The following is a 15,581-nucleotide window of genomic DNA, read 5'->3' on the forward strand; positions in this document are numbered from 1 at the left end:
TCTCTAAAGATGATGTCTGTTTTCAATTGAAAAGCGCAATTGTGACAACATTGTCCAGTGGGGTCTAGGAGTCTCCCCTGGTTCAAAACCATCTTTAGAGGCCCTAGCACGCTATTTCTCGACCCGCTCTTTCATTTGAGCCCAAAAAAACATTCATATCTTGTCTGACATCGCTGCTACAAACTTGTGTCTACAACTCGGGCCTTCAATTGAAGGTCGTTGCAATAATTTTATTCATATAGAAACATATCCGCTGGGAATACTAAACCCTCTTGTATCAGTGCAGTATTTCGTAGAGATAAAAGGATGAAATTTTATGACTATTTGAAATAAGGAATTTTGTGAAATCTGGTTCCTATGTCTATCAGGATTATTCGACGAACGTTTGAACGGGGACGGAATAATATCGAGTTTGTCCTGCGGCCTATCAAGAGCCAGGGGTGGAATTTAACGGCTTATCTTTATTGGAGTTTATGAAGTTTATGAGCGAGACGGTTTAAGAATACTTTGCGATAATTTTAACATTTTTATTCGGCGATCCTTTCATTTTAGTCAATAATATTTAACGATGTTTTAATACGATTGCAATGACTTTGAGATGGATTATATCGACGTTATAATTGACGACAATATCGTTGTCTACTTGAAAACCCCCGACACGACAACGTATTTCGATCAAGTACTCCGTGAAATTAGTGATGCCGCGAGAGAGTTTACAAGACATCACGAGACAATATTTTGGAGAGATGGTCCCGATCTCAATGAACATGGAAATCTTTGGTCTCCTCTCAATCCCGAAATACGCCGTATCGACTCCTCTTGTGATGACTCCGAGTCAATTTATCTCATTTCGGTCTCAAGCTTTTCGTATTTTTAATGTAAAATCTCTGTTTTTGTTTCGCTTTGTTTCGTCTCGATTTTCTACATATAAAAAACACGAAAAACTGGACACCGAGGTGATATAAATCGAGAGGAGTCGATACTGCCTATTTCGAGATTGGGACGAGACCAAAAATTTCCGCCTTCACTGAGACCGAAACTATCTCTCCAAAGTATTGTCTCGTGATGTCTCGTGATGTCTCATAAAGTCTCTCGCGACATCGCTACGTAAAATATTAATAATTTAATTTTTTTTTCAATTCCAACGAATTTTATTAACATAAATAGTAGATACAACAAGTAACAATGTTTACAAGGCTACAGTCATAATGGGGTGAAAAAAATTGTCGCTTCAAAATCTCATAAAATCAGTGGGCTAAATGAGTTATCAAATAATGAACAGAATCGCAAATTTTCCAAGCTTCCCAACAAACCCCATCCTAGCGCTCATCTTAGGCCACCAAACAACCATAAAAATCATTAAAAATTGAATTCCCTACTGAATTATTGAAATTGACGATTCGTAATTTTCATTCGAATGTTAAAAAATTGTTATTCTTCGCTAATTAAAAGAATTAAATTAAATTAAAAACTCATTCTTAAAGCCAGTTATCGTATGGGAATTTCGGGCATTTGGTTGTCCGAAACAAATTTGATTGGTAAAATTATATTTTTTTCTCAGTGTAAGAATCAGAGATTTTCACAAAAAACTAATAACTTCCTTGTAACAAGAAAATATCATACCCGGCCGATCTCGCTCCATCCAAATGAGTAAAAATCAAAACTGATAAAATATATCGACAATAATGTAAAATTACAAAATGTAAATTTGAATTGAAATCATATATTTGATAATTAGGGGATCAGCCGATAAATGGTGATGTCAACACGGAGAGAAATATTCAATAAAAATTACGTATCTTTTCCGTAATTCCGGAGCGAAATGTGGTTGTAGGAAATTTTACGGAACTGTCACGGAATTTTTCCGGGGCGTTTCGTAATTTTTATCTGAATCTCTTGTGAAAAATTACGATACCGTCACTTAAATTTTCTGAGTCGATTCCGTAATCGGTGAGTGAAGTGAGCGTTCCGTAATTTTTACTGAACATTTCTCTCTCTGAAGGCCCTCGGGCGATGGCGCCGCGTTGGCAAGTTAACCCTTGCAACGAAAAACCAGTGAAATTTGAAATTTGAATTTTATTCAAAAGCTAGGAGGAAATATCCGAAACGAATCTGTCGGGTAGCCTCAAATACTGCCCTCTGATTGGGCGAGGAAATTCTCATCGTTATTGTCGACTTCGTGTGTTACTGATACTTCGGACATTCATCAAAGTTTATCTGTGCAACTGTAAGTAATTGATTATTTTCTGTCAGCTAAATTTCACGGTCAAGGTCAATTCTCAATTTTTCTCATTATTGGATCTGCCGAATAAAACCTCCCAATTATTATTATTTCATTGGAATCATTCTTCATTTACTGCTTCCCAATTTCTCAATAAAATTGACTGGCGCCCAACATTTAACATTATTAATTTATCCTTTATCGTCAAATTTCATTTCAAGAGTCCTGGCAGTGTCAGACCCCCTTCGCGTTAGGTGTTCCTTCGATTTTTGCCTTCTTTCTCTTCCATTATTAATATTTCCATTCATTCAAAATTATTTATTCATCGCCGAAGGAATTCTATCTCATACTACACTGTAATAGTACCTTTCGACACTAGACCGTGAGGAACTTTTCTGGCGAATATGAGATTACGGGACGAGCCGAAGGCGAGCCCTGTAATCCTATGAAGTAGAAAAGTCCTTCACGTCAATCTAACAATATTTTTTGTCTAAAATTTCCGATACACTTTTTGGAAATTTTTATCGAATTTAATTACCACTGAAATTTCAAGGAATTTCGTCATTGAAAATTCAGAATTGCGTGGGAAATCAAAGAGAACTGTAAATTTCAGTTCCATTTTTTCCTGAAAATGAATAGAAAACCAGGCAATTCCAGTAAATATATTCTTGAATTTTCAGGACAGTGACACGGAATGGAATTTAGGGGGAAAAAATCATGAAATTTTAGATTTCACTGAAAATTCAATGTAATTTGGCACTGAATATTAATATCAGATTTGAAATTTAAATAAATTAAGGAATTTTTGTCTTTATGCTGCTGAAAATTTTGTAATTTTACTGAATTTTCAGTGAAACCTGAAATTTCATGATTTTTCCCCACTAATTCACATTCAGTGTCAGTGTCCTGAAAATTACTAGTCAACTGTCTATGAAATGTCATTTTTTTCTATGTGGTAGTTCAGAAATTTTCCCCTTTTTCAGTCATAAAGAAATGTTGAAATTCGGGAAAAAAACAGTTGAGTTCAGAATTGAAGAGATGACACAGAAAAAAGTTGTTCTAAAAAAGAGTCTAGAGAGCAACAGCTAGATCCTCGTTATATTATGGCTCCATCTTATTAAATACCCATCAATATTAATTTTTATCGCCGTTATGGGCAATACCATTCAGATTAATGTGCACTGATTAGGAAAACTACTTCTTCGTGTTTTTTTTCATCGCTTCCTTTTTGGTTGCTGGTTGTGTTAGGAATATTGTTCTAGAAAACAAATTCCACGTTTTTCGGGAAGGGCGAGATTAACTGCGTTTTTAGGTATATAGAGATACTCGTTAACGGTGCGTTGTCACGCGAGAGCGTGCACAGCTGGTAGACAGGCATTTCGAGTTTGGAATCCCATTGCTCTCGGTACCAAGCGCCGGGACAACGGATTTGCGATTTTCCATCCGCTCTATGCGAAATAGCTTCGTACCAATGGTCTAACGTTCTAAGGGTAATAAAGAAAAAAGGAAATCATCGTCTTCATGGTATAATGAATGTAACAGGAAACGTGGGATACAGTTGAGAGAGTTTTGTGATCTGCGCTGACGATCAAAGATGAGAAAACTGCAAAAACTTTTACATTGTTTTACTGGAAAATTGAATTACTTTGAAATTATCCTGAAGTTTTTTTCAGTTCACTTGCGAAGGAAATGACAATGAAATTAAATTCTGAAAAGACAACGAATTAAAATGGGGCCGAGTGTCTATTTAATCCTCTATCTTCTGATCCACCTCAAGGTCGTTGGTCCTGCTTCTACTGATTTTTTATTTCGTAGAGAATTTTTCACCAATCCTTATTCAATTTAGAAATATTTTTCTCATAGGCTTCTGATTGCGGCCATTCATTTGATATTTCTGACTTGGCTTCTTTTTCATTTTTCTTTTTCATTTTCAAAAATATAAAGATATTTTTTAAACACTTTTACTGGCCAGTAAGAATCAAACCAAAATTTCCCTTAGTATAATTTTTTTGCAAAAACATTTGTTTTTGTTTTTAGGGATTTAATTTTCTTCACTGCGAATAAAAAATTTTGATTTATGGGGACATGTCACTGATTTTTAGGAATCTATCACCAATTTAGTAGCAAAGCGGTAAAACGATAAGTCGACTTCGAGTCAACAAATTCGATTCAAGTCAACAAATTATCCTTGTCTTTGAGACAACTACACAATCGTTTGACAAGAAAGTTTTTCTTTCTCTGTTTAGATTTTTTTCTTGTTTATTTTCGAGCTATGAGTTCCTTAATACAAGTGAAGTACTTCTCCGAAACCTTATTTTTTCTCCGTGTACTGATTTCTGATTGGATGTAATCCATTCTCGCGACATAATCAGCAAAATTTGAAATTTCATGATTCCTTTCTGTCCACAGCAAATTCAATGCCGCTTTTCTGAGAATTACTACTAACTTGTTCATAATTTTTTTTGAAACAGTGTAACGAAAGAAAATCGATAGATGCAAAAAATGCTTCAATAGGAATAATCGCGAAATTATCACAAATTTCTTGTTCATGTAATGTTCCGTAACGAATGTTATCCGTCGAAAATGGTATCTCGGAATTTTTCATTCCACCCGACACAAGGAAAAATCTCAAGTTCTAGAAAAATTTCAAACCATCGCTCCCATAAAAATAAACTCTACAATTTGACAATACGAATTCACCGCTCCAGATAACCAATTTTCTCAATTTTCTGGAACTCCTTCAACGCAAATAACGGAACAAACCCACACAGAGAAGTACAAGTCGTGTTTTTCGGGGAATGATCCCTAATTTTTAGGGACTCTTGACCCTAATTCAAGTCGCCCTTAAAGATAGGGGATGCTCTCACTGCAATCTAGAGAAAAATCTCCAATATTCTGGGTCGAAGAGTCAATAAATCTTAATGACAAAATAATCCTGTAAACGCTGTTGAAAATTTTGCACTGAAATGTCCGGTACAACGATTCATACAAAATTTTATGAACTGACAGTTCATTGAAATTACAGGTAATTTCGTCCTGAAAAATTGATAATTTGATGAGAAAATTTGTAGAAACTGTAAATTTCAATCCTATTATTCCATTAAAATTCCACAAAATGAGGAAAAATCAGGTGAAGATATTCGTAAATGTCTAATTATTTGAAAATTCAGCGTTATTTGGTACAGATTATTAATGTTTTTATTGAAAATTTAGATAAGTTTATGAACTTTTGGAAAACTAAAACATTTTTCCTCCTTGCACGAGTAATGCTCAAATCCCCTTCCTTCAATTGACTTTCCGAATTGTCAAGCATGAAAAAAATGTCAATTAAACGTGAATTTGAATCAGTTATTTTTACCTTATTTAATTTCACAGAGACATCCCACAACACATGTCCACTTATTTCTCCTCGAATCACCGACAAACTCAAACAGTACTAGATCACAGAGAGCCGACGAATGCGATAGGCGCGCGAGCATACAACTGAGGGAATTCCACGGGAGTCTGGCTCGCAGTACAGAATTTTCCAACTTCGTGTATGCTCGCACTAGTTCGCCGCCGTTCGTCGGTAAACACGTGGACCTAGAGCCAACCCCCAGCGAGTATCGGACATTCCGGTGCGCGCGTCAAATTTGCCGCGTACCCTCACCCTGAATATTCACTCGTCACTCTCTCTTTCTCCTGGGGCTGAATTATTGGGGCTCACAACAAACGTAAGCAGAAGTTTTTAGTATCTGTCTCGTTCGCACTTTTTGCGTTTAATTTTCGCCGGTGATGGGTGAATTATATTGGGCTGTGACACAGACACGAACCCACGACCATTAAGCGCTGGCGAGTAATGACCATCCGGATTAAATCAGGATTGTTTACTCTGCCGTTAATGGAACGTCTTTATTCGGGCTCTGATGGATTGATCAGGATAACAAACATTTTGGGTTCAAGATAAAGTCAATATTGGATGTTATCAAATATGTCAACGAACTCTCGGGCTTTGGAGATATTAATTAACCCCGTTACTAAAATCGTCCGTATTATTGATTTTTGAAAGGCCGTAGTATTTTCATCGAAAAAATTTGAAAAATCAAACAAATGTTCTGCTTTTTGTTTATTCCATCGTTATCCTGATAGAATAATCAATTTTTGTCAGCAAAATTGGCGGCAAATGGAGCATTCGTTAACAGTTAGCAAGTCAACTTAAATAATTTATTAACAATGAATTTTCAGTGCTAAAAACTATTTTTCGCAATTTTTGAATTTTACCAGACATTCACTACATGATTAAATGTTTCTCACAGTTTAGAGAATTTTCATGATTTCCACTATGAACATGTCACAATTCACACACTTGGAAAAATTATTGTGTAGCACTAGAAATAATCTCGTGCGGCACCAGAAAACACAAGAATTTTTCTGGTGCTACACAATAATTTTTCCAAGTGTGCAAATTGCGATTTATTTATGGTGCTAGCCCATGAATTTTTCTAGAAAATTTTTCTCTGAACTGAAAGGTCTGATGTAGACGACAAAAGTGGAGAAGTATTTCACTGCAGAAAACATAGTGAAAGTACTTGCACAGAGAGAAAATTTGGATAAAAATTATCTAGAAACTCGTGACAAATTTTGGTACATGAACGGTAATTGTGATATGATGCAAAATGTAATTCAGTGAAAAAATACAGGTTTTTAGTGTATAGCTTACCATTTTCTCAGCAAAAAATACATGTTACGTAAAATTTTCCACGCCGGTAGGGTATTGTTTGCTTTTTACCCATCTGAACGTCATGGGGACGGACGAAAGTGAATTTTCACCAAAAGGGTTCGGTAAAAATCATTCTCCGTTACGAAGAAATACGAAAAATCCCAGCAATTATTCACCTTTACTGGAAGAATTTTTGATGGGATGCAGAATAAATTTTACAATTTCGGTATAAATCACTCTGACGTTCAGTAAATTTCCCCAGACCAATGGAGTAAACTTGACTATTACTTTCGTACTTTTTCTCCTATTTCAGGTCCGGGTGGATTATCTTCCGAACGTGATCTTGGTTGTTTTTTTTTTTTATTTTAACAATCTGAAAAGATCTTCAATTGCAATTCAATTTTACATGGCCCTGGAGTCTCCAAAAATTATGATTCTACAATCAAAAAAACATTGACAACCATCTGAACATTTTCAAAGAGCGTTTTTGAATAATATTGGGAAATAAACCCAATAGAGAGTAAATTGCAAGTTAACAATTTGATGTATCTAATGGATGTTGGGTCGTCATTTGTCACAGTAGTCAATGGCTGTCAGATCATTAGTTACCATGATAAATTATCCATTCACTATATTTTCTCTCTATCGGACTTATTTCTCAATCTTTATTAAAGACGCTCTTTGAAAATGTTCAGTTTTTTTCTCCTTTTTTGGTCGTGCAATCATAATTTTTAGGGACTCCTGCGTGATGTAAAATCCAATGGAAATTGTGATATATTTTAGATTATGAAGATGGAAAAACAATCGAGATAACGTTCGAAAGATAATCTACCCGGGCCCGGGTTGGGTTTTTTAAGGTGGAAAAGTACCGAAAATCGAGTTTGCTGGACGATTACTTGACTTGTTCAGTAATTTTCCTGCAACTTTTTTCTCCGCGGGGATATCCTAAATAGACTTCGGTAGAAAAAACAAAGGTTTTGGTATTATGGCTCATTGAGATAAACTAAAAGAATTATCCATTACAGCACCCGATGCTGGCCAATAACATCATCGACACTGTTTAATCAACATCCCTAGTGGAAAATCCAAAATTGTAGCGTAACATACCTGATCAGAATCTGATAAGGTAACCTGATCAGTGTCTGATCAAGACCTGACTAAAATTTCCACTCGGGATACTGTTGATTGTTGTTATCGGTGATACTGTTTAGTTTGTGCTGGACGGGTTAAATGGTCCCGGGTTCAACTCCCGGTCTGGACTATCTTTTTTTTTTTCAGTAAAAATTTTGTAGTTATTCATATTGAGAATAATCCCAGTTCCCCCCCTACCTTATCCAAATCCCATACAATCATTTTCTATGACGTCGCAAAGATGTGAAACGCTATATAAATTCCCTTCTTTAATATCAAAAGTTCGGCTGTTTAATCATCGACGGTGTCGACGCTGGACTCTGGTGGCTGTTTTTGGCTCGATGAACCAAAATACCTCAAGGAATTATGAAGATGAGAAAAACATCGTTATTTTCAAGTCATCGATTTGAGGAAAAATTTGGCATATGGTAGTAGTACATAATAAATCATCGGTATCCTTTGACGAATGTAACTGAATATCCGAGCCGAAGGCGGGGATTATTACTGTTTTTGTAGAAAATCAATACCGTTACATTAATAATTCCTCATCCCACCGAAACCCTCAAAAGTGCTGTAATTAAAATTTTCACTTCCATTCAAAAAGAATATAGTGACATTGTCAAACCGTCATTGCTCTCTTTTCCCCTATTTAATAAGTTGAAATGACTTTTCCCGCAGGCTCGAAACGAGCAACGACTGTCAAATGGGGCTTTTCCCATGTAGTGTTGTGGTACGGTTGGGGATGTCGGACCAATGCACAATTGGTATTCAGTCTGTTCACTCGAGCCCGGTTTGATGAGGACTCAGCGCGTACCCCTGACATGTCTTTCATCCCTACGCATCTACGTGATCACAACGAATAAATATGAGAGGAAAAAAATATCACAATCGTTCAAATATTTGGATCATCATTCAAACATATGGGAATTTTCTAAAGCTTGATATCATATTTTGTGGGAAATCCTCTCAGTGAAATATTAATTCTGTATTCAAACAAGATCATTAATCTTTCTTTCGGTTATGAAACAATTCGGAATGATTCCAAGTGGTGAATTGATTAAATGATCTAGATTGAATTTAGTGTGATTAATAATGAGATTTTTATCTTGGAATTTTTTTCTCCATTCAATTACAATTTCAATTTTTTTTAAAGGGAAACGATTGAATATGCGGGTTTAACTCACAGCTTCTTGTGGGAAAACAAATAATTAGAGGCGTTTTAATTGCAAATTGAATTTACATTTACAATCTGATTCTTGCAAAATTAAATGTAAAAAAATTGAAAAGTTCTTTCACACCTAGCAGAAAATTGTTGTTTTTCAAGCGGTTTTTATTGCTCAGTCATTGTTTTTCGCTATTCACTAAAATATCATTCTCCATCTATTTTTGAACATGTTCATATTAAATGTTCTTTTTCATAATATTAAACGTTTTCTGTTCGTAAATTTTATGAAAAGAAAATGTTTAAGAAAAAAGTATTCCCGGGGGGGGGGGCAAAATTATTTTTTAATGCTCTAATTCTCATAGTTCTTTGTCCAAACGGGAGTCTCGCAAGAGACGACTGTACCTGGTTAAGGTTTTTCCCTCAAGTGCCCTCAAACAATCACAAACGACTTAAACCGTTTCGCTATTGAATGGAAGATTCGAAAATTAAAAATATGTAAATTCATGGAGCGATCCAGACGAAACTTTTGGCTGAAAACTGTTTCCACATTATGTAGTTAAACATTAGAGCTTTCATTCAAGCCTCATTGGAAATTTTTTAAAAAATTACAGAATCGTATTTTTGAAAAAGAAAATGAATTAATAGGTAATAATCGCAATCATTTGAACAATTTTTCAGAATTGCAATCTTCAATTGTTATGAAATCGCAGCCAATCTGTCCATATTTCGAAGTTCCCAAAAAATCGATTTTATCCAGAAAAAAATACTGTTCTAAGATTTTAAAAAACTTTCACCATCTGTCTCCAAGAAAGCTTGTATATAATTTTTTCGAAGTAATTTTTACAAAAATGTAAGTCGAACGACGCTAATTTTCAATAAATGATAGAAATCTATTTTTTTTTAAATGTCCAACCAATTTTCTGATCAATTTTCCCACCAAATTCAAATCCTCACCAGATTATATATCCATTGACTGACCACCCACATCCCCTCACCAAAGATAAAGTCGATAATCGCCAGCTCCCCCTTCACACTGTCCACTGACACTACCCTTTATAAACTGCACCGATGCGTACTCCGGAATACATAATTATGGTCCAAAACCACGATTTACTGAATCCTCCCGAATGCCCCAAAATCCTAAAGCCAGACCGAACTAAACCAGACAAGCTAAACCAAACACAAGCATCTTCAACTTGCAACTTTATCATTGCCCCCTCCCATTTTTGGCTACTCCGGTTAACCCAGAGTTCACATGGACTCAAAGGATTCCTTGGTCCCACGTCCCGGGGATTTTCCAGGACTTAACTGGAAAAGGCAGAGGCTGCCAGCAGTGAATTGAGGCAGAAGAGTCCTTTCAATTAATCCAAGAAAGGTCCCACGACATTTGAAAGTCACCTCGAGTGAGGGAGTGAGGACTCCGACTACTTTTTCTGACCCTTAATAAGCCCAAGTGACGTCCACTTGCACCTTGATTTGTGTCCCTCGAGGCCCGCCGGATTCTGGAAGGGGGAGACTGGCACAGATGATACCAGTGCCACCTCGGACCTGCAGAAACCAACACACCCCACATTCAGGGCATTGATGTATCGTTTCAATTGTCCTGGGGACATGAGGGTGTGTTTCTTTGGGGAAAACTAATAAAAACCATCAGTTTCGGTTCTCTGGTGCTTCAAAACAATGACGAGGATGGTGGGTACGGGCAGAAGTTTGCTTAGGTGATGGTAAATCATGTTTATGGGGTTTTGTTTGAGCCTTTAGGAGGGACCGAGAGCTTCATGATGTTGTCTCGATGATTTTTGAGTGGGGGGACGATTTGGTGAAATTGTTTTGAGTGGCACAATCGATTTTGACGGATGGAGGTAGTGAAGAATGATTGATCGTATGTCTGTGAGGTTTGTGTTGATGACGTTGATGCTGTCTCGATGACTTTCGAATAAATGGTAGAATTGAATGGAGCGGATTCGGGTGAAAGAATTAGTCATCATAGGTGAAAACGGGTCCTTTAGGTGTATTTTAAACTTTAAGGATAGCCAAGTATCTTGTCTTCTGCGGAGTTAAACTCCTACACAGCTAATTTCGTTTTGTTTAGTATACAAATTTGTGTCATTCATGTAAAATTGTCAGAAAAATTATTCTTAAAATATTAAAAATATGCCGACCGTAATGGTTGGGTGAGTTAGGTGTTGCTCCGGCGGACATCCGAGTGCCACTGCGTTTAGCGCGGTTAATACTTGGATGGGTAACTGCTTAGGAACACCTTCGCCCAAAAATTTCTAAAAGTAGTCACGGCCTAATGTGCCCCTCTAGTCAGTGTGACAGAAGGACACATTAGGGTTCTGCACAATTATTTAAAAAATAACGAAATTAGTTGTATAAGAGGTGAATTCCAAAAAACGAATTCGTAATTGTTATTGCATATATTTTTCCAAAAATTGTGAAGATAAATACCTCTGTAGCTCAAAAATTGGAGGCCCTCGACTATTTTTAACATTTTAAGCATCTCGGGAGCAACCGAACAATAAACAATCATTTTTCTGCACTAATTACTGGTTTTTAGACATTAAACATGTAGATTATAAAATTATCTTTAAATCATTTAGTATTGCTTTAAAAAAAAAATAATGGATTTTTTTTTTAATCTAAAAAAAATGTATATACATTCATTTATTCATTTATATGTAATATTTATAAATTTGCCTATCATTAAAAAAAATTTGATAAACAAAAATGAAATAATCAAAGCTAAGATTAGGATTCTTACTCCATGAAAACGACATGACTTGGCGGTGACACAAAACGTTTCACCAATTTTCTTTACGAGATCGGCCGCTCGTGCTACGCACGCGCCTTCTCATCTCCTCACGCAGTGGCGCTTCGGTTTCGGTCTTACGCTTACGCTTATTCGAGATTTTCGAGATATTTCGAGATGGATTTCCTTTCTCCTTTTTACGATAGGATAGAGGATATAATCGAGCTTTAATGTATGAGAAATCTCATTCCAATAGGCCGTGATTTATAAAACTCATAGCAGTCCCCCCTTCAATCACTGTTCATACTTTTCATGTTCAAGGTATTACCGTTTTTCTACTTTTATCAGTAAATTTGTATAAGTAAATTCCCCCAGGCACTTTCAACCAGTAGAATCGATAGAGAAAAAAAAAGGAAAGGAACAATAGGAGTAACGCATTCGACAAACCTTAACACGGGTTGCATACGAGCGATCGTTACTTGTTTTATTGTAGTGATGATCATTGTGATGATGATGATTTGTAGAAGATTCTCGAGACGAAAATGAGGTTTGGTCGTCGAGGTGATTTGTTTTCCTGTAATGAACATAAATCTTAGCCGAGAATTTCAACAATTAATGTTGACAGACAGAAGTTTACTGAGATAATGCTGAATCATGATGATGGGGTTTTCTAGAATTTTCGAGCGTTTCGAAGCGTCGAGCTGTTGTCTTCATGATTTTTAACTGCAAAAGTTAATTTAATGAAGTTAATTTCATTGTGTAATTAAGTTTTATGGATTGTCGGTGGGTTTCCGTTCATAATTATGATATTCCATGGATAATTTTCCTGCAGATAATAGAATTAGCTCGTCAAAATGACTTGGTTGATTTACTGGGCATAAAATTCGTTTAAATGAAGCAAGCAATAGTATTTACGTTGATTTGCGCTCCCTTTCAGGAAATGATCATTCTTCATTCGTTTATTCACATTTTATGATGATAATTTGAATCTTTCGAAAAAATTTGTAGATTAGATGAGCATAAAATCCTAGGAGGCTTGAATGAAGGGAAACAATATTCAAGAGTAATCATTTTAATTTTTCTGCTTGTTGCGATTTTGTTGGTGCTTACGGTGCAGTATCCATGATTTGTCACGTGACCAAGAATCTTGGGTAGTCTATTCATATTTATGAGATTTTGTACTCTTTTTCTTGCTTCATTCTTGCTGATCTCATCGTACTACCTCGGGTGAATAACCAACTTTTTACGAGTTGTAGACATTGTCGATCATCAAAGTATGATCTTTTTTCAATGCTCAATTCTGTGATGATTTGTGGATGAAGAAAAGAAATTGTCGGTTAACCAGTTTCTTATTCCCAATAGAATCCTTTATCTTTACCTTTAGTTTTTATCCTTTAATCGTAATCATTTGTTTAATAAATGTCATGTCGATTGGAATGAAATCGTAATTATTTATTTTTTGTTTTCGAATGGAAGCATTGTAATCGTTCAAATTGAAAACTTTGATTTTTTGTTTTATATCGGCCCAGTATGATCCAAAAAGTCCGAACATGGAATTTTAAGTCCGTGTCCGTACGTATGCGTGTGGTAAAGTTTTTCTTCAATTGTTCGCTAATGAATGGATGGAATTGAATTTTTTTTTTCAAATGTAGGTATTGTTGAGCCCTGTCGATCTCCAATAATTAAAATTTCAATCATCGATTAGTTTTTTAAATTTTTTAATGTTTTCGAAAATCGGTTATCCCACACGATAACTAAAGAAAATGATCTGAATTGATTAAATGATGGCTTAAAAAAATTGTTTGGATGTCCCTTTGACTCAGTTCGAAGGTGAAGACGATAGCAATAATCGTTATTTTGATTTATTCGAAAATTTTCAAAAATTTGGTATTTTTTAAAAATTAGAATTCTGGGAATATCTTTGAATATCCTGCTTCAAATGAATTCAATCATAGCTTTAAATGTTGGTTTTAATGCCATTAAGTCGAAGTTAGAAAATGATTACGATAGCTATATTGGTTGATTTCATTTTTATGATGATTGTTGAAAATTTTGAATTTTTCTGATGGTTTCTTCGAATGTGTTGTTTCAAATTCATTCAAGTATGTGTAAATAAAATTTTTCTATTAACATTTTATCGAAGGGCTGAGGAGAGAGATAGAGCTGTTAAAAAATCAGTTGTATAGAAGACAAGGGATAATAAGAGTAATGATGCTGATAACATTCAACTAAATTGAAAATCTGACGAAATTAGGTAAAAGAAAATTTTATTCAATTTAATAAAATTAAATAAAAAATGAATTATATATATGATAAAAGGAAATGATATCCAAAATAACCATTTGGAAGCATATTGCTAATTTATTAGCAAAAATAACTGTTCTATATACAATACATGAGCAATTTCCCACTTGTTTTTTTTCATCATGAATGAAAAAATATAATAGAAAACCTAGCGACTTCGCTAGAAAGTTCAGTAATTCTCTAGAAGTTCTATGGGGTTTTTGTAGGATTTCTATTGGAATTCTATTGGAAAATTCCATTTGTTTTTTGCCTTGATTCTATTGGATATTCGATCAAAAAAAAAGTCAGTAGATTTCAAACTTCTGTTCCAATTGTTCCCTTGGGATTTTTTCTATTTTCTATTATCTGCATTACAGAATCCGAATGCAAAAAAACTTCGAAATTTGTTGTCCAAGCATTCTTATAGAAAAAATCTCAAGAGAAAAAGTTGAGCGATAAGTTTCATAAAATCAGTAACTTACATTAGTTCTGGAAACTGGAAATTTTGTTCCGCTATATTAATAAAAAAAAATACGAGTTCCAGATCCAGAATTCAGAATGCAAAAGGTGACCCCAAAATTCCAAATAGAACCAATTTGTAATGTTATGCCCACTCTGATCTCCACCTCCATGACTCCAATCTTCATAAAGCAATCCACTTCCATCAAATAATCCTTCAGATTTCCGGCATCCCCAAAATATGATTTGAACAATCATCCAAATGAACTCCCCAAATTTAAATTTCAAATTCATCCACTTGATTCACTCAATTCAGCCCCACATACGCAGTCAACCCATGGGTTTATATCACGTCCAGTGAATTTTCCCCAGCACGATGAGCGATTCCAATGTAAACGACGCACTTCAGACACTGGCCTTTGGCTACCACGGTAAAACCCTGGGACAACACCTGGCCCGCCTCCAAAAATCTCCCACACTCCCTCCACTCAAGTTGAGATTTTACAGTTTTCCCCCCATTTCTTTTCCCTCTCCCTCAACTTCGGCGTTATCGAGCCGGGAATATATGCTGAATGTGCATATGTTTTTTAGAGTGAATCTTGGAAAAGGAGAACATGTGGCAGACGATATATTCGAACTGGTGTGTGTTGGACCACAGCCGCTGGGGGTTGTACACCGCAAATTCTATTTGGGTTTTAGGTGGAGTGTGGAAAAGGGCTACCCCATCGTACTCTCGATGATACAATATAGAGGGAGGGCTTCTCCAAAGAGGTGGAGAACTGCGGGAAATTTCCTCTCGCTGAAGGAGGAAAAATAGGAGATAAAGAATGAAAAGAATATTGGTTTGTCTTGCGATTTCAAGGGGGGGGGG

At 35.6% G+C, this 15,581-nt stretch overlaps 1 protein-coding gene across 2 annotated transcripts in view; it reads right to left on the bottom strand.

Annotated features, from left to right (window-relative positions):
- The window catches only part of LOC107036536 (protein espinas), a 178,357-nt gene that overhangs the window by 90,035 nt on the left and 72,741 nt on the right, over positions 1–15,581 (bottom strand). Inside the window, exon 1 of one of the 2 annotated variants that reach the window (XM_015254565.1) lies at positions 5,580–5,687. The exons of the other annotated variant lie outside the window; for it this stretch is intronic. The gene's annotated coding sequence lies outside the window, so the exon portion shown is untranslated. Of the gene's footprint in view, positions 1–5,579; positions 5,688–15,581 lie in introns of those variants that run through there. 2 annotated transcript variants of the gene reach the window in all.

This window comes from Diachasma alloeum, unplaced genomic scaffold (genome assembly GCF_001412515.2).
Source record: "Diachasma alloeum isolate Michigan unplaced genomic scaffold, Dall2.0 Dall_scaffold_00209, whole genome shotgun sequence".
NCBI classification, from domain to species: domain Eukaryota; kingdom Metazoa; phylum Arthropoda; class Insecta; order Hymenoptera; family Braconidae; genus Diachasma; species Diachasma alloeum.